Here is a 19976-nt window from a genome sequence, read left to right on the forward strand (position 1 = left end):
CAATCTAAGTCCCTCTTGTAATACCCCTCAATCTAAGTCCCTCCCTTAATACTCCTCATTCTAAGTCCCTCCCTTAATACTCCTCAATATAAGTCCCTCCCTTAATACTCCTCAAACTAAGTCCCTCTCATAATACTCCTCAAACTAAGTCCCTCCCTTAATACTCCTCAATCTAAGTCCCTTCCTTAATACTCCTCAATCTAAGTCCTTCCGTTAATACTCCTCAATCTGAGTCCCTCTCGTAACACCCCTCAATCTAATTCCCTACCTTAATACTCCTAAATCTAGGTCTCTCTCGTAACACCCCGTAATCTAAGTCTCTCCCATAATATCCCTCAACCTATGTCCGTATTGACACTCCTCAATCTAAGTCCCTCCCTTAATACTCCTCAATCTAAGTCCTTCATAATACCCCTCAATCTAAGTCCCTCATAACACCCCTCAATCTAAGTCCCTCCCTGAATACCCCTCAATCTAAGTCCTTCCTTTAATACCCCCTCAACCTAGGTCCTCCCCTTAATACTCCTCAATCGAAGTTCCTCTCTTTGTTGACTACTGCTATGCATGTAAGCCCTATCAAAACATATGTTAACTTTATTCAATGACAAATGTAACACTGTACTACTTCCAGCTACTCCATGCCTTTATGCCAATCAACCTGAAGTACTTCATCAGTATATATGTTTAAGTTTTGGCTGTTCATTTTAGATTCAAACTCATTTTAATACAGTTTGTGTTTTTGTTTCATTCTTTTGAGAGAAGTTTTGGAACGGATTGTAAATTTTTAAACCAAGAATTATCTTAAGTGTACAAAAAAATATGTGACCACATAGAAATTATTCCTGTGCATCATGGTATGCACAAACACTCAAATCCATATCTTTTACAATTTCACTTGTCACACTTCAAGCGTCTTGATGATCCAGAATTAGAACATGGCAATGAGGACTTAACGTTTATGTCTCTTATCTGACGTGGCAACCTTCCAAGAAATATTTCAAATACTTTGAAAATGTGGGGAATTTCACTTGAATATTTTGGGTTGATATGCTATCTACCGAGTTTTATTTACGAAGATTGAGATATGGAGGCAACTTAACAATGTCTGACAGAAATCAGGTGTTTCCTGTAAAAGCGGTAAACTTCAAGCCAAATGACAGTTTTTCTTGAAACGTTCAGCTGATTTTATTTCACTTTTTGTAAAAGCAAGACATTTCTTCACTCTTATGACAGCGAACTTACAGAGAACAGCTTGTGACACTTGTATGACAGCGATTTTACAGAGAACAGCGTGTGACACCATTATGACAGTGTCCTTACAGAGAACAGTGTGTGACACTTGTATGACAGCGATCTTACAGAGAACAGCGTGTGACACCAGTATGACAGTGAACATACAGAGAACAGTGTGTGACACTTGTATGGCAGTGTCCTTACAGAGAAAAGTGTGTGACACTTGTATGACAGTGAACATACAGAGAACAGTGTGTGACACTTGTATGACAGTGTCCTTACAGAGAACAGTGTGTGACACCAGTATGACAGTGACCTTACAGAGAACAGTGTGTGACACTTGTATGACAGTGACCTCACAGAGAACAGTGTGTGACACCAGTATGACAATGTCCTTACAGAGAACAGTAAGTGACACCAGTATGACAGTGTCCTTACAGAGAACAGTGTGTGACACCAGTATGACAGTATCCTTACAGAGAACTGTGTGTGACACTTGTATGGCAGTGTCCTTACAGAGAAAAGTGTGTGACACTTGTATGACAGTGATCTTACAGAGAACAGTGTGACACAAGTATGACAGTGAACATACAGAGAACAGTGTGTGACACTTGTATGACAGTGAACATACAGAGAACAGTGTGTGACACTTGTATGACAGCGATCTTACAGAGAACAGTGTGACACCAGTATGACAGTGTCCGTACAGACAACAGTGTGTGACACCAGTATGACAATGTCCTTACAGAGAACAGTGTGTGACACTTGTATGACAGTGACCTTACAGAGAACAGTGTGTGACACCAGTATGACAGTGTCCTTACAGACAACTATGTGTGATACTTTTATGACAGTGTCCGTACAGACAACAGTGTGTGACACCAGTATGACAATGTCCTTACAGAGAACAGTAAGTGACACTTGTATGACAATGTCCTTACAGAGAACAGTAAGTGACACCAGTATGACAGTGACCTTACAGAGAACAGTAAGTGACACCAGTATGACAGTGTCCTTACAGAGAACAGTGTATGACACCAGTATGACAGTGACCTTACAGAGAACAGTGTGTGACACTTGTATGACAGTGTCCTTACAGAGAACAGTGTGTGACACTTGTATGACAGTGTCCTTACAGAGAACAGTGTGTGTCACCAGTATGACAGTGTCCTTACTGACAACAGTGTGTGACACTTGTATGACAGTGTGTGATACCAGTATGACAGTGTCCTTACAGACAAAAATGTGTGTGACACCAGTATGACAGTATCCTTACAGAGAACAGTGTGTGTCACCAGTATGACAGTGTCCTTACTGACAACAGTGTGTGTCACCAGTATGACAGTGTCCTTACTGACAACAGTGTGTGACACCAGTATGACAGCGATCTTACAGAGAACAGTGTGTGACACCAGTATGACAGTGTCCTTACTGACAACAGTGTGTGACACCAGTATGACAGTGTCCTTACTGACAACAGTTTGTGACACCAGTATGACAGTGTCCTTACAGACAACAGTGTGTGACACCAGTATGACAGTGTCCTTACTGACAACAGTGTGTGTCACCAGTATGACAGTGTCCTTACTGACAACAGTGTGTGTCACCAGTATGACAGTGTCCTTACTGACAACAGTGTGTGACACCAGTATGACAGCGATCTTACAGAGAACAGTGTGTGACACCAGTATGACAGTGTCCTTACTGACAACAGTGTGTGACACCAGTATGACAGTGTCCTTACTGACAACAGTGTGTGACACCAGTATGACAGTGTCCTTACTGACAACAGTGTGTGACACCAGTATGACAGTGTCCTTACTGACAACAGTGTATGCTCTATGTATGAAATTGTCTTTGCTGTTATGTGTGATTTGATCTTCTTTTATTTTACCCTGTTGCCATGTCATTATGAGAACCATGCAATCCCTAGGTATCAGTTAAGGCTAGATGGTCTCTGTTTTATGTTTAAATTCATAAAAATGTCTGAATGTTCCTAAATGAGTTTTTGTGGAATTGCATCCCAGGAGACAGCTATTGGTGCACAGTAAACAATATGTCTGGTAGGGATATCTGACAAGGGAAGAAAAAGCTGTCAGGGTTTTGAGGACCTGCCTGAGAGGGAGCTGTAAAGCTATATCTAAAGTATCAGATCATCTCAACAGGTTTTTGATTGGTCTGTCTGCCCCAGATTGATCTGTTCAGAGCTGTGTTTGCATGGTGTTAACACTGGAGCTGCTGAAGGGTGCAAAAAGCCAATGTACCATTAGAACATCACCATAACGATCACAAGGACCTGAGTGATGTGTATGTAGAACCTGGGCCCAATATCTACAATCTGGAAAGCCATTCCAGTATGTAGCAATTTGATTTTAGATATCACATACCACCAAAAAGCTGTCTGTAGAGGCCATTGTTTTCTCTCAATACCAATTTCTTTCCATTTGTGTGCTGATACATAAAAATGATTATTTTTTTTTTTTTTACAGTTTTGATTGTGTGAAGTATGTTGATGTTACAATTTAAGTTAAAACATTTAGGTATCAAACAGAATCACAGGAATATAACCTCTGAGGTTTAAATATTCTGAAAACAAAGAAATCTTGTCTGAAATTTGGTCCATATCTTAAACAAAATTTAATGTGATAAAGTCACTTCGCAAAGTCCTAACCTTAAAAAAAACTATTTAACATGGCAAGACCTTGAGCATATTGATGAAATTGTTAGAATTGTTGAAGAATCATTATCACTAATTCCAAATTGATGACTTGTGTACATTTTAAAATAAAGTATATAAATATTCAAAATCATTTTTCATATATTAGTGATTAACAATTATCACGGGTTGTTTATATAACTTAGCTGACATGAAGGGTCAGGATGACCTATAACCACTGTTTCATCTGTCGTTGTGCACTGTCTGCCATACTTAAACTTTTTTACATATCAAATTTCTTTTCATGTTCCACTAGTGGGATTCACATAAATATTGCCAGAAATGATCCTGTTATGGTCCTGACTATGTGTTATTTTTCATGTTGGTCCAAAATCTAATATGGCCACCATTTTGAAAAACATATTCACTTGTTCCATCCATCAGTGCCATTGAGTTGAAATTTTGTGGAAAGTTTGAGAAACTGGAATGTGAAATGTAAATTTTATACTCAAATCACCATTGAGGCCCGTTGTCCAGGCCTTTTGTACCAGGTCTGTGTCCCTATAAGAGTCAGCTGACTGATAGCTGTGTTCAGGCCTGGCCATGTTGTACCAGGTCTGTGTCCCTATAAGAGTAAAGTGACTGATAGCTGTGTCCAGGCCTGGCCATGTTGTACCAGGTCTGTGTATCTATAAGAGTAAAGTGACTGATAGCTGTGTCCAGGCCTGGCCATGTTGTACCAGGTCTGTGTACCTATAAGAGTAAAGTGACAGATAGCTGTGTCCAGGCCTGGCCATGTTGTACCAGGTCTGTGTACCTATAAGAGTCAGCTGACTGATAGCTGTGTCCAGGCCTGGCCATGTTGTACCAGGTCTGTGTCCAGGCCTGGCCATGTTGTACCAGGTCTGTGTCCCTGATGATAGCTGTGTCCAGGCCTAAAGGTCTGTGTACTATAAGATAGTGACTGATGCTGTGTGTCCAGGCCTGGCCATGTTGTACCAGGTCTGTGTACCAGGTCCTATAGAGTAAAGTGACTGATAGCTGTGTCCAGGCCTGGCCTATAAGAGTAAAGTGACTGATAGCTGTGTCCAGGCCTGGCCATGTTGTACCAGGTCCTATAAGAGTAAAGTGACTGATAGCTGTGTCCAGGCCTGGCCATGTTGTACCAGGTCTGTGTATCTATAAGAGTAAAGTGACTGATAGCTGTGTCCAGGCCTGGCCATGTTGTACCAGGTCTGTGTATCTATAAGAGTAAAGTGACTGATAGCTGTGTCCAGGCCTGGCCATGTTGTACCAGGTCTGTGTACCTATAAGAGTAAAGTGACTGTGTGTCCAGGTCTGTGCCTAAGAGTAAAGCCATGTGGCCATGTTGTACCAGGTCTGTGTATCTATAAGAGTAAAGTGACTGATAACTGTGTCCAGGCCTGGCCATGTTGTACCAGGTCTGTGTATCTATAAGAGTAAAGTGACTGATAGCTGTGTCCAGGCCTGGCCATGTTGTACCAGGTCTGTGTATCTATAAGAGTAAAGTGACTGATAGCTGTGTCCAGGCCTGGCCATGTTGTACCAGGTCTGTGTATCTATAAGAGTAAAGTGACTGATAGCTGTGTCCAGGCCTGGCCATGTTGTACCAGGTCTGTGTATCTATAAGAGTAAAGTGACTGATAGCTGTGTCCAGGCCTGGCCATGTTGTACCAGGTCTGTGTCCCTATAAGAGTCAGCTGACTGATAGCTGTGTCCAGGCCTGGCCATGTTGTACCAGGTCTGTGTCCCTATAAGAGTAAAGTGACAGATAGCTGTGTCCAGGCCTGGCCATGTTGTACCAGGTCTGTGTACCTATAAGAGTAAAGTGACTGATAGCTGTGTCCAGGCCTGGCCATGTTGTACCAGGTCTGTGTATCTATAAGAGTAAAGTGACTGATAGCTGTGTCCAGGCCTGGCCATGTTGTACCAGGTCTGTGTACCTATAAGAGTCAGCTGACTGATAGCTGTGTCCAGGCCTGGCCATGTTGTACCAGGTCTGTGTATCTATAAGAGTCAGCTGACTGATAGCTGTGTCCAGGCCTGGCCATGTTGTACCAGGTCTGTGTAGTGACTGATAGCTGTGTCCAGGCCTATACCAGGTCTGTGTAAAGTGACTGATAGCTGTGTCCAGGCCTGGCCATGTTGTACCAGGTCTGTGTACCTATAAGAGTAAAGTGACTGATAGCTGTGTCCAGGCCTGGCCATGTTGTACCAGGTCTGTGTCCCTATAAGAATAAAGTGACTGATAGCCGTGTCCAGGCCTGGCCATGTTGTACCAGGTCTGTGTACCTATAAGAATAAAGTGACTGATAGCTGTGTTCAGGCCTGGATATTGACCTTTATTTATTAGATAAATTTGGTTTGTTGGGTTTATCACATCTGACAATTATTTCTGTATTGTATAAACTGTCCTTATAGCATTCATTTAACCTTATTTCTATTGTCTTTTATATTGAACCCCAAAGCTCTTAGCAGCCAGTAATTGATTAGATTGAGAATCTGATATAAGTAAATTTGTCAAAGTATTACCAGATCCATTTGCTTACCTTAACAGTTGATATCAATATAAGTTTAATCATGTGTTTCTTGTTTAGAATCTTATACTAAAAATGGAGTTAATTCCTTTCTGTAGCTTTGCCCAACTTCCCATGAGACAGAATTATTGACATTTAAACAAAAGCATCTCCAGCTTTGTAAATTGATTTCAATTCATTAATTTCATTTTGAAATTGTTTCACATAGGGACAGAAATGCTGCTCTAATGCGAAGTGCTTAAAACCTACACAAGCTATGAATCATGACCATGAAATGCTATTATACCACAAAATTGCTGTACTGCAATACTTTTCTATAAAATTTTTTTTTACGTGTTATAACTATAATAACTAGACGGTACTGTACTCAACTGAAACTTCATTATTGACAAGTTCAACAAAATAATATAATCAGTAGGATCCATGTGATTTGAGGAATTTTTCAAATAAAACCAATTTTCATAATGTAATACTTACCATAGCTTTCCTTTATGGTTGCAGGAACTGTAATCGTATATTAAAGTTATGGTAATTATTACTAAAATGAAAAGTTGAATATGTCAAACCGTATTTTGAAAACATATTTCTGATAAAATAAGGCACTACCATCCATAACAAGAAATCCCTACATTTCCTGTAACAGTACTGTAACATGTATTGTTATACATAGTTTATTGTATACCATTTACTGTTATTTCAGATGTAATGTAACAGGTACCGCTGTAATATGTAAAAGTAAAATATAATTCATGTATTGATGAAAGTGATTCTATTTTCGAAAAAACAGTCGCAGATCTCAATTGTTTTTTCAAGAAATATCAGAAAACTTGGTGCATAAAACCATCTGTAAAGTTTGTAAACTGTGACCGACTGTGTCGAAACTGCCTTTTTACATTAGCCAAGGTTCATCTGTTGACTTTGAATCTACAGATGTTATAAAGAATGTGATACTTTTTATGACAGGTCACGGTAATCTGTCGCATACCACATTGTAAGATCAAGCAAGCATGTCCGAAACCCAGATCACAAGAAATTGTCCATTTGCTAATGGGGATCAGTCTGTGTTTTTGACATGTGTGACGTTCAGATCTCCATCCATGCTAGCCATCTGTAAAATAAAACTATTGTGTATAGAGCCACAAAACTAGCTTATCTCATTCCAATGACATAGGTTATATTGATCAAGTGCTTCTGATGACGGGCAAATGTACAGCATTAAGTTCTGGGGAAATTTAGGGAGATAGATATGGTCATCATCTGAGAGTTATAGAAACAACATTCAGTTCTGGGAAATTTAGGGAGAGAGATATGGTCATCATCTGAGAGTTATAGAAACAGCATTGAGTTCTGGGGAAATTTAGGGAGAGAGATATGGTCATCATCTGAGAGTTATAGAAACAGCATTGAGTTCTGGGGAAATTTAGGGAGAGAGATATGGTCATCATCTGAGAGTTATAGAAACAGCATTGAGTTCTGGGGAAATTTAGGGAGAGAGATATGGTCATCATCTGAGAGTTATAGAAACAGCATTAAGTTCTGGGAAATCTAGGGAGAGAGATATGGTCATCATCTGAGAGTTATAGAAACAGCATTAAGTTCTGGGAAATCTAGGGAGAGAGATATGATCATCATCTGAGAGTTATAGAAACAGCATTGAGTTCTGGGGAAATTTAGGGAGAGAGATATGGTCATCATCTGAGAGTTATAGAAACAGCATTAAGTTCTGGGAAATCTAGGGAGAGAGATATGGTCATCATCTGAGAGTTATAGAAACAACATTCAGTTCTGGGAAATTTAGGGAGAGAGATATGGTCATCATCTGAGAGTTATAGAAACAGCATTGAGTTCTGGGGAAATTTAGGGAGAGAGATATGGTCATCATCTGAGAGTTATAGAAACAGCATTGAGTTCTGGGGAAATTTAGGGAGAGAGATATGGTCATCATCTGAGAGTTATAGAAACAACATTGAGTTATGGGGAAATTTAGGGAGAGAGATATGGTGGTTGCCTGAGGGACAAATGTACAGCATTGAGTTCTGGGGAAATTTAGGGAGAGAGATAGGATCATTGTCTGAGGGACACAGGTACAGCATTGAGTTCTGGGGAAATTTAGGGAGAGAGATATGGTGGTTGCCTGAGGGACAAATGTACAGCATTGAGTTCTGGGGAAATTTAGGGAGAGAGATAGGATCATTGTCTGAGGGACACAGGTACAGCATTGAGTTCTGGGGAAATTTAGGGAGAGAGATAGGATCATTGTCTGAGAGTTATAGAAACAACATTGAGTTCTGGGGAAATTTAGGGAGAGAGATATGGTTGTTGTCTGAGGGACAAATGTGCAGTATTGAGTTCTGGGGAAATTTAGGGAGAGAGATAGGGTCATTGTCTGAGGGACACAGGTAGAGTATTGAGTTCTGGGGAAATTTAGGGAGAGAGATAGGGTCATTGTCTGAGGGACAAATGTACAGTATTTAGTTATGGGGAAATTTAGGGAGAGAGATATAGTCGTTGTCTAAGAGGCACAGATACAGCATTGTGGTGTTGAAAAAAGGAGAAAGATAAATGGTTATTGTCTTTTGGACAAATGTACAGCATTGGGGGACAAAGATCCAGGTAATTGATATAGAGTGAAATATATATAGCAAGTAGGATAACAGTATAAGAAAGCCACCCACCTTATAAAGTCTGGTCAATGATACAGTATAGTGTCACGTTCTATACTAGAACCAGATTTATTACAATGAAAACATCGAGCTTTGAACAAATTAAACTTTATATTTTACAAGGAAGTAAAATATTTTCTAATTAGATCAGGTAGGAGACCATAAAACTTACCCATCATCTTCATCAGTGTGATCTCAAGAAATGCTGGGTTTTAAAAAAACAACAAAACTAAAAATAATAATCAACATATTTATCGTATAGCCAGGTGAAGAGCTGTCCCTGTCGGCGTTTTATGTATATAGAGTCTATCTGATCCGTGATTTCTAGCCCTGGTAGGTACAGCTGTGTACTTTTAGACAAAATAGTCTCTTTATTGTTTTTTGAAGACTTCCTTAATATCTTATAAAGATATAAGATATATATTTTGCTCAGTAATCTTATTTTAGCACTTTTCACATAGAAATTATTATTCTGAAATATGATTCTGCCGATTGTTGTTTCTGTGAAGTTTAGCAGCTATTACTGATGGACGCATTCATCACTGTGTTGATTTGTCAAAAAAGTGAAAATGGGTTATAATTTGATTACGTTATATAAAATACACTTTTAAAGGACTTTGTGACCTGTTTTGGTAAACTCTTTGATAAATTCAGCCAGGCCTGAAAACAAAACCAAGTTGAGTCAAGAGACGGTTGTAGCAGTAGTTCTCCTGTGTATACTAATGTTAATGATATAAAAATCTTACCACCGCAATCACATCAGGATACCTAGTAGTCAAACAGAAATTCAATTGATCACATGTTTTCATCCTCAGTAATTTATCTTGGTTGAAATGAACTTTTCAGAAATATTCTCTGGTATAGTTCACTACCATATATTTGTGCCGCCATTTGTCTTTCTTTGAAAAGAAAGTTTCCCAAAACGAGAGAATAAAGGAATTAATGTAAAGAGGTTTATGTAAAAAAATCCTTATTACTTAAATCTGAATGAACTTTATTTTAACTGGCATTCCAACCTATGGTTGTGATCCATAGTTGTGTTTTGTTCAATATTGGGGAATTTTAACTGACATTTATTGGGAAGTTTTAGTGGGAAAGAGAAAAAAAAAGTTAAAAATATGGTTATTAGATGAAATTGAATTAATTCTTGAAATTTTCAAAATGTTTATTGTAGGATAACAAAGGAAATAATTTTGTGTAAATTGATCGTGAAATCTGTCATTAAACGAAGAGGTTGGGATGACCTTTGTATGGTTGTGTGATATAGACAGAGATATCCAACTGTATGTTGGTTCACAAAGGTCATTACCATAGTTACAGTATCCAAGATGTCCAATTCTGATAGCTCAGTTGTGGAGCTCTAACTGCAGAAAAACAATAATCTTTCAAATTAATGTGATTGGCAGGTTATTCATGGTAATGACGCGCTATATACAATGGTGATCTGTACACCAATCAGATATTAGCTGAACTGTTTCTGTTTCGGGCCAGTCAAAGTTGAGCATTACACAGAGGTTTTGAGCAGATTTCAATTATTCATAATTCCGTCATAGTCAAAAAGGAACGAAAATTAATCAATTCATTGCAAAAAGAGTTTTTAATGAATAAATTTCAGGGGAAAGCTATAGTAAATCTGATTTAATTTGGTTAGAAATCTTCAAAGCATAAACTAACCATTATGACAGTTCATCTATGTGTGATGTGTCAAAGAAATGTGAAATAGAATTCCTAAGAAACAGCCACAGTGAAAATTGGATGCTTCATTTTTTCTGTAACTAAAGAAAGGAATGGGGATTGTAGACCTTAAAGCATGATTAAGTGAGGAAAAAGCGACATTTACTATATTTCTTAGAATTTTACAGCCAATAAATCGAGTCCTTATCTGCTGTTAGTCTAGCTTTAATATTCAGTTCCTGTGTGGCTAAATAGGTTGTTGTTCTGAGCAGGTTGACTGAGCTATTTATGCCTAACAGAAAGTCGGTCAAATATTGAGATGACTGCTCGAAGGCTATGGTAAGAAAATAATTTGTTTTACTTCATCAAGGAAGGTATGTTTAGGAACTTTTTTTATCAGGGAAAAAGATGCATGAAGATGAAAAAAAATTAAAGATAAAACCACCAACATTATAGAGAATTTTTTTCCAGACTTCTGACGTTTTGGAACTTTCCCAATGTGATGGTGAGTTCATTTTTTAATTTTAGTTTTAAGTTAGGTCTAATCATCCAACTTTAAAACATCACATACAATATGTTCATGACTGTTTTTGTACCATTTCATGAAAATGATATGTCCTGAACTGGCATACTTAATGAAATAATTTTGAATTATTCCAGTGTATGTTGTACGGAATACTGCAGTAGTAGCTATGTTATGGTTAGATCGTCAGTGACACAATTTTTGGCTTGTGATTACAGGAATAATTAGCATATTTACTATATCACTTAGTATTATTTTGTCAGCTGTGACTGGTTTGAAATCCCCATTGATAAAAATCAAATACCTTATTTCTATTTCTATAAACAAAATACATATTTAAGCACAAGTCTACTAAAAGCTTTTACAATTTTTCTTTATTTTTTCACGTTTCACAAAGAAATATTTACTTTGTAAATTTAATTGAATATTTATGACTTTCTGTTATTAATATTGAGAGTTAAGTGTGTGTTGAACAGGATTAATAGCTTCAAAGCACTTTCTAACTATTGGTATTCATAGTCTCTTGTTGGAATCAGAGTCATTTGGAATCTAAGTCATTGTAAGGTTTGGAATGATTTAGAATCTAAGTCACTGTAAGGTTTGGAATGATTTAGAATCTAAGTCACTGTAAGGTTTGGAATGATTTAGAATCTAAGTCACTGTAAGGTTTGGATTGATTTGGAATCTAAGTCATTGTAAGGTTTGGAATGATTTAGAATCTAAGTCACTGTAAGGTTTGGAATGATTTAGAATCTAAGTCACTGTAAGGTTTGGATTGATTTGGAATCTAAGTCACTGTAAGGTTTGGAATGATTTAGAATCTAAGTCACTGTAAGGTTTGGAATGATTTAGAATCTAAGTCACTGTAAGGTTTGGATTGATTTGGAATCTAAGTCACTGTAAGGTTTGGAATGATTTAGAATCTAAGTCACTGTAAGGTTTGGAATGATTTGGAATCTAAGTCACTGTAAGGTTTGGATTGATTTGGAATCTAAGTCACTTAAGGTTTAAGGTTTGAATCTAAGTCACTGTAAGGTTTGGAATGATTTAGAATCTAAGTCACTGTAAGGTTTGGATTGATTTGGAATCTAAGTCACTGTAAGGTTTGGAATGATTTAGAATCTAAGTCATTATAAGGTTTGGATTGATTTGGAATCTAAGTCACTGTAAGGTTTTGAGTGATTTGGAATTTAAGTCATTGTAAGATTTGGAATGATTTGGAATCTAAGTCACTGTAAGGTTTGGATTGATTTGGAATCTAAGTCATTGTAAGGTTTGGAGTGATTTGGAATCTAAGTCATTGTAAGATTTGGAATGATTTGGAATCTAAGTCACTGTAAGGTTTGGATTGATTTGGAATCTAAGTCACTGTAAGGTTTGGAATGATTTAGAATCTAAGTCACTGTAAGGTTTGGAATGATTTAGAATCTAAGTCATTGTCAGGTTTGAAGTCATTTGGGATCAAACTTATTGTCAGGTTTGGAGTGATTTAATATTTAGGTCTGTGGTCTTTTGTGATACATGTGGTGAGTCAGAAGTCTGTTGTTTACTTTAGTCATACAAATGATGACAGGAATAAAAAACAAGTACAATATTTCTGGGCTATACATCAGTTATACTGACAGGTGTCCCTGATTGTTCCTTATCTCACTGATGATACCAATCATCAATAGGTCGCAGATATTTATTTCCCTGTCATTTTAGACAAAAAAAAAAAACATTTGATTTTAAAAACATGCAAGTATTTATCAAACAGAATATTGTTATGGTTTTCACAGTCATTTTGCACTGCTTATTCTCCTCCCCAGATGTCATCCCCATGTGATGTGACTATATAACAGGGAACTGGTATAAATTATTCATATTCATTCTTATTTGTTGATCTTGAGAAATAAATCTTAGATTAAGGTTGGTTATTTATATGCTTCATAAAGGAAAGCATTTATATCAGTTTTATTTTAACTTCTGCTTTGCTTTGACAAGAGAATAAAAATGAAATCTGATTAACAGTTATGAGTGGTCTTGTTTTTACATATTACAAACATGTATTGACACATCCTTACACACTCACACAGGCAAGATACATATTTGCAGGAATATATAGATAAAAATTGGATGCATGCATGCACCCTCATATACATGTATGCAACACACATACATATGCACGCACATACACATACATGCACATGTACATCCATGTACAAGAGTAGTCTTAATTAGCACCTCATTTCAAGATGTGATGCCCTGTAGTTATTAGCTTGTCCGTCTGTCTGTCCATCTGTCTGTCCATTTTTTAGTTTCTTTACAGTATCTCAAATTCTGTAGGGCTAATGGCACTCATACTTTATGCCAAGCCTCCTTGAAGGAAGTGCTTGCTTGGGGTATATAGCTTATCATTTCCCAAGGTTAAAGGTCAGGGTCACTGTTACTATGAATAGAAAAAAAATCAGTTACCCTGCTATAACGCAAGTTAGCTTTTAGCCCATCAAACTCAAATTTCATACAATGCTTTCATACTGAAAGTGCTTGGTAGGTAGGGATTACTTTCAGACCCAGAAGTCAAAGGTAGAGGTTATTGTTGCTATGATGGAAAATACATTTTTTTGGAATGATTTGAGTTTGTTGTAGCCCTATAGCCATTCAGGTCCAAAGATGAAAGGTCACTGTAACTATAACATAAAATAAGGCTCTGTGTGACAACTTGTGTTTGCTTTGCTCAAACTAACCACATAGCTGGGCCCTTTCTGACCTGTCAGTGTTCTAGTTATCTGCTAGTTTCCTTCATATCAATAAGTGTCCACCATCTTGGAAAATTGTGCCATTTATACATTGACAATATATCACTATTTGTCATCAAATTTGTTTATGTTGATGATGTTCTGAAATGTCTAACCAGGAAACAAGTTGATTAATATTTGGACTTCTACATGAAGAGAATGATTGGCCCTCACCTGTACCATGCTTTCAAACATTTGATGGTTAACCAGAGAGTTGAGAAGTCCATTAGTTCCTGAATGTGTGGGTAAGCACTCCCATTTCACCATGATATTGGGGATTTGATTCCCAAAGGGACAAGGTATGGGGTCATCTGCCCGACTGCCTGGGCTTTCCATGGATTCCTTTATTTCCTTCTATACTGACACCCCTCACATGCTTCTGTCTGTGCCAACAAGAGTGATTCATAGTAGATGGAAATACTTGTTTTGCAATAGTTGTAAATAAATCTTAAGTTTATTTATCTAGTATTTATTTAACAAAATGAAAGTAGAAACTTAGCAATTGGTTTGGTAGCTGTTACATTTGATATTGATGATAAAGAGATTAAATTTCTCTAGTGGTTCAACTTCCAAAGTCTTCTTATCCCCTAGGTATAATGAAAATTATCACTGAGCAAGTTAGATATCTCTTTTTTATCCTAGGTCAGCAAAGGTCAAATATTTCATCATATATGGTAAAACAATTAGAAAACAATGAATCAATCATTATATAGAAAATTAAAGTTCATTTAAGGAAAATGTTTTGGGTAATTGTGTTCAGGCAAGGTTAAAAAATTAAGATTTTTAAATTGATGTTTTCAAAGTTTGAAAACATTAAGAAGTATGAGAGTAATAGTGATTGCTGAATTGATGTTTATAGATATTTCTTGTAGATAAAGACTTTTTCATCACAGTTTCACAATTGTGCATTGAATTAGGTTTTCTCCTATCAGGTACTATGAAAAAAGAAAGGAATTTTTATTGGAAAAAGAAAATGGAAGAAATTTTTTAAGGTGAGTTGTTCATTGTGGCATATTTCTTCTTTGATCTTGTCTGGAATGTGTTGTCAACTGAAGCAGGATTAATGAGAAATTATAATTAAGTATTGGCCAATGTGCACCTATACCTGATGAACTAAGGTGATTTGACTGCATAACCATTAGGTTGTGTGTGATTTGCCTTTGATAAGCTGTGTACATTAGATAACCATCCAACCAGATGCATTCCTTTGTATTTCAATGATTCCCCCAGGCTGAGACAGGTACAAGGAAAATTACCCTATAGTTATACATCCCATAAAAATTAATATGCTCTGCACCGGTAGTGCACCATGGCTGCATCATCAACTGTGGTGTGCGACATATTCTATTGATCGGTGCACCACTGCACCTGTCTCCTTTACAGGGTGATTGGCCCTCACAGAGATGGCATCTATGCTACAGAACAAACAACATTCATTTGGTAGTTAAACTGTATTTTTTTAGGCCCAAACTAAAAACAGATTATGCGTTAAGATATAGAATCTCTACTTAATAGTTCAAAACCGGTTTATAATGACGAGAGTTATCTACAAAAAAGATTTACCTAGAATTCCTGAAGCTTTCCCATGAAAAAAGAAAAATGTGAGTGAAGAGATTGAGGATCATGCATGCATGATTTGTCCCAAGGATGACCACTCACGTTTAAGGTCACATTAGCCAAATGTGTTAAAGCCTTCAAATATCTTCTTTAATATCCAAAAGGCCCAGTTTCAATATTATTTGATCAGTAAACATGTGTGGACAAAGCTTTGAAATTTACAGAAATTGACTCTTTCTATGAGAGGTGGCTATCTTGGATTTCTACAACAAAAGTATGTTGTCGCTATTTCTTCAGAGAAATGTTCAATTTTCATATATAATTTAAAGTGAAAGAAGAGTAGAACAGGGAAAAGATCCAATTGTCAAATTAAAGAAAAAAATAAAGATCGAACAATGGTTGGCACCAAGATTCTGTTTTTTCTTTTTTTTTTTTTAAAAATTTTTCCTTAATGTGAACATTAAGTACATGAAGGAAGCCATCTACATGTATTTGATTTTGTAGAGAATTTTTCTGACTTTGTTGTGAATGATCCTTTTAAGGTTGCAGGTACCACTTGGTATATGTTTTCTATTGTCTAGACACCAAATAATGCCTTCAGCAAGTTGTAAACAAGATTTTATCTAAATTAAGAATAACAGCTACAGCAAGCCTGTAATAGTAGTCTTTTATGTATCGATGCTGATGCCAGAAGGAAAATCTAACACATGCTATGTTTCAAGGACAGCTTTTTTTAATCATTCGTCTGAAATGTTGACAGTTACAATGGTAGAATTGACGCAGAATTACATTTGGTTTCAATCTTAACAAGACTGACTCACCAATCAGACAGAAAGAAAAATCTGTCACATAAACTTCAGGTTAAAAAATACAAGAGTTAAGATCTATTTCAATGAAATTCATATGTCATGATCAATACATTTTGTTGTCAACACTACCTTTTCATTATATTAGAATGAAAGAATGAATGATTGTGAGAGGAGAAACAAAAGAGTTATAAATACATTGTCTCCTGTGTGGGGCTTCATTGTGTTACAGAATTAAACCAAGGGTGCCAAACCTTGACCTTTCTCAAAAGATACAGGAAACTTAATGAAATATATTACATGAGTTTCCATTACATATGAGACTTCTTAAATGAGTTTCAGAATTTTCACAAGAAACTCACAAGAGATTCACTTCACCTATGCCTCTGACAATTTTTTAAGTCTCATATTATTTGATAATGAATGTAAAATTCTGTCTGTCACATAATGGATTATAGTACATGAAAATAACCTCTGCAACATGACAATGCTCTCACTCTCTATCTTTATAAGCTCACCTGGTCCAAAGGGCCAGAGGGGTGAGGCCAATTAGGGGAAATCAAGCACAATCTGTAAAACCCTGCTCTGCCTGTAGACACCCAAATTTGGTTTGAAGCATTTTTTGGTAGAAGGGAATCAATTTTGTATAAATGATAGGTCTTGGCCTCCAATGACCAGAAGGGCAATGTCCACTAGGGGAAATAGAGCAAATTCTTCAAAATTCTACTATGGCTGTAAGACTGATTGGATTTTGCCCAAAATTTGGTCAGAAGCATTCTTGGATGAAAGGATGTCAATTTTGTATAACTGTTGGGTCTTGCCCCCCCCCCCCCCCCTCACCCAGGGGCCAAAGAAGACAGGTCCTATTGGGGAAATAGGGTAGATATTTGAAATCTGACTCCTCTTTAGGAATGATTAGATGTAGCCACAATATTGTCTGAATCATTCTTGGATGAAGGGGAATTAATTTTGTATCAACTGTTGGTCAGAGAGGCAGGAACAGGGAACGGAGCAAATTCTGAATCCTTCTTCTATTAGAATATTTCAGTTTGCCTAAATTTGATCAGAAGCATTCTGAGGTGAGAAGAACTTAATTTTGTATAAACTGTGCATTTTACCGCCTTGAAAGCTTCAAGGGTAAATAGATACAAGTCTTTTAAACACTTTCCCCAAAAATAGATGAGTGATACAGGCCGTATGGGCCTTTTGTTTACTTTGATTTTGATTATGTTTAGAGTTTTAAATTGCTATCAGTTGTAGCCTGTGTACGGCAGTGAACCCACTGATATATATAGTAATTCATTAAATTGTGATCCAATCTTGTTTCACAATCCTGTGATATGTCAACCTTTTGACTGAGAACATCCATCACCACTATCATCTCTTGATTCCATATGCTTATTGAAGGATAATGATAAAATCATGAACTGACAAGTGATCAGAAAGCAGGTGATGTGAGTTTTTATAATAAATTAACACTAAACATTGTTTCTTGTAAGACAGTGTTAAGATTGATTTACTTCAGTAATATTTACAGGAGAACATTTTCTATATGGCATTAATTACTAGAAAAATCAGCACTTTATCCTATAATATTCATATTGTAATGACTTTTCTTATAAATATTTAGTCTGTTGTCAAAATTCAATATCCTTTTAACAAATATTTCAATCTAATGTATAACTATTGAAATAATGTGAATTTTGCACTCCATTACTTGAGAATAATGCAGTTGATTAAGTTTGTTTCAGTCAAATGCCTATCATCTGTTGATACGATACCATCATTGGATGTAAAAAAGCTATATAAAATGTGTAGAGTTGGAGAAACATGTTCCGATATTTTTAGATGTGGAATTGGAACAAATCAGTTCACTATTAGTCATTGGAGGATTATTACGGACAACAAAGTAAACAATCAAACGTATTGGAATGTGTTTGATATCGGAGAAAGCGTAAAACAATTAATTTAAATGATTCAGGAAGAAAAAATTGAACGTTTATCACTAGTACACTTTTGAAATTGGAGATGTAGTAAAACAAACAATTATTGTGGATAGACAGACATCGACCATAAACTATGAGTGTGACGCAAAGTGGGAAGACAGAGGGCCACAAATATCACAATGGATGGCAGGATTGACAAGTTAGACTTGTCAGTAAGTCCGATGTTTGGGAGATGTACTTATCAGGGTTTTGTATTTCCTTGGTGTAGTGTGTTAGAGTTGATCTGGAGATATGTAGTGTAGTCTGTATGTACTAACTGTCAGTCACCATCTACTCTGTAAACCAGCTAACATGGTCACAAAACACCGCAGGTCAGGATCAGCATGTTTTCTCTGGGTAACTTCAGAACCATTGTGGCCTTCAATGATTTAAGAAATATTGAGAGTTTCTACATGGAAGTACCCTAGTTGATGTTTTTCGCTATTGTTGCCACCTAAGATGAAATCTCAAGTCACGTGTTGTGAAGCCTTTTGTGTGTCTTCCATTAACTATTGACATTGTAATACTTATCAAAAATACCTAAAAAGAAATTTGGATGAAATTCTGTGGTACTTTTCCATGACCAAAGGTGAACCAAGACTGTACATTACATTGTCCCCAACTTACAAAGGTCCAAGGTGATGGGCCTTAGGGGATAAGTTGTCTGAAAATTCAATCACCATCTCCTTTAGACCCAGAATCAAGTCATATAGTTGGTGTATAGTCTACCATTCCACCCCAGACTTAGGTAATACAGTCTGTGTATAATCTACCATTCCACCCCAGACTTAGGTAACACAGTCTGTGTATAATCTACCATTCCACCCCAGACTTAGGTAACACAGTCTGTGTATAATCTACCATTCCACCCCAGACTTAGGTAACACAGTCTGTGTATAATCTACCATTCCACCCCAGACTTAGGTAATACAGTCTGTGTATAATCTACCATTCCACCCCAGACTTAGGTAACACAGTCTGTGTATAATCTACCATTCCACCCCAGACTTAGGTAACACAGTCTGTGTGTATAATACCATTCCACCCCAGATTAACACAGTCTGTGTATAATCTACCATTCCACCCCAGACTTAGGTAACACAGTCTGTGTATAATCTACCATTCCACCCCAGACTTAGGTAATACAGTCTGTGTATAATCTACCATTCCACCCCAGACTTAGGTAATACAGTCTGTGTATAATATACCATTCCACCCCAGACTTAGGTAATACAGTCTGTGTATAATCTACCATTCCACCCCAGACTTAGGTAATACAGTCTGTGTATAAACTACCTCCACCCCAGACTTAGGTAACACAGTCTGTGTATAATAATACACCATTCCACCCCAGACTTAAGGTAATACAGTCTGTGTATAATCTCCCATTCCACCCCAGACTTAGGTAATACAGTCTGTGTATAATCTACCATTCCACCCCAGACTTAGGTAATACAGTCTGTGTATAATCTACCATTCCACCCCGTATAATCTACCATTCCACCCCAGACTTAGGTAACACAGTCTGTGTATAATCTACCATT

This window comes from Ylistrum balloti, unplaced genomic scaffold (assembly GCF_031769215.1).
Source record: "Ylistrum balloti isolate Yb309-2 unplaced genomic scaffold, AGI_CSIRO_Ybal_v1 Utg369602, whole genome shotgun sequence".
NCBI lineage: Eukaryota > Metazoa > Mollusca > Bivalvia > Pectinida > Pectinidae > Ylistrum > Ylistrum balloti.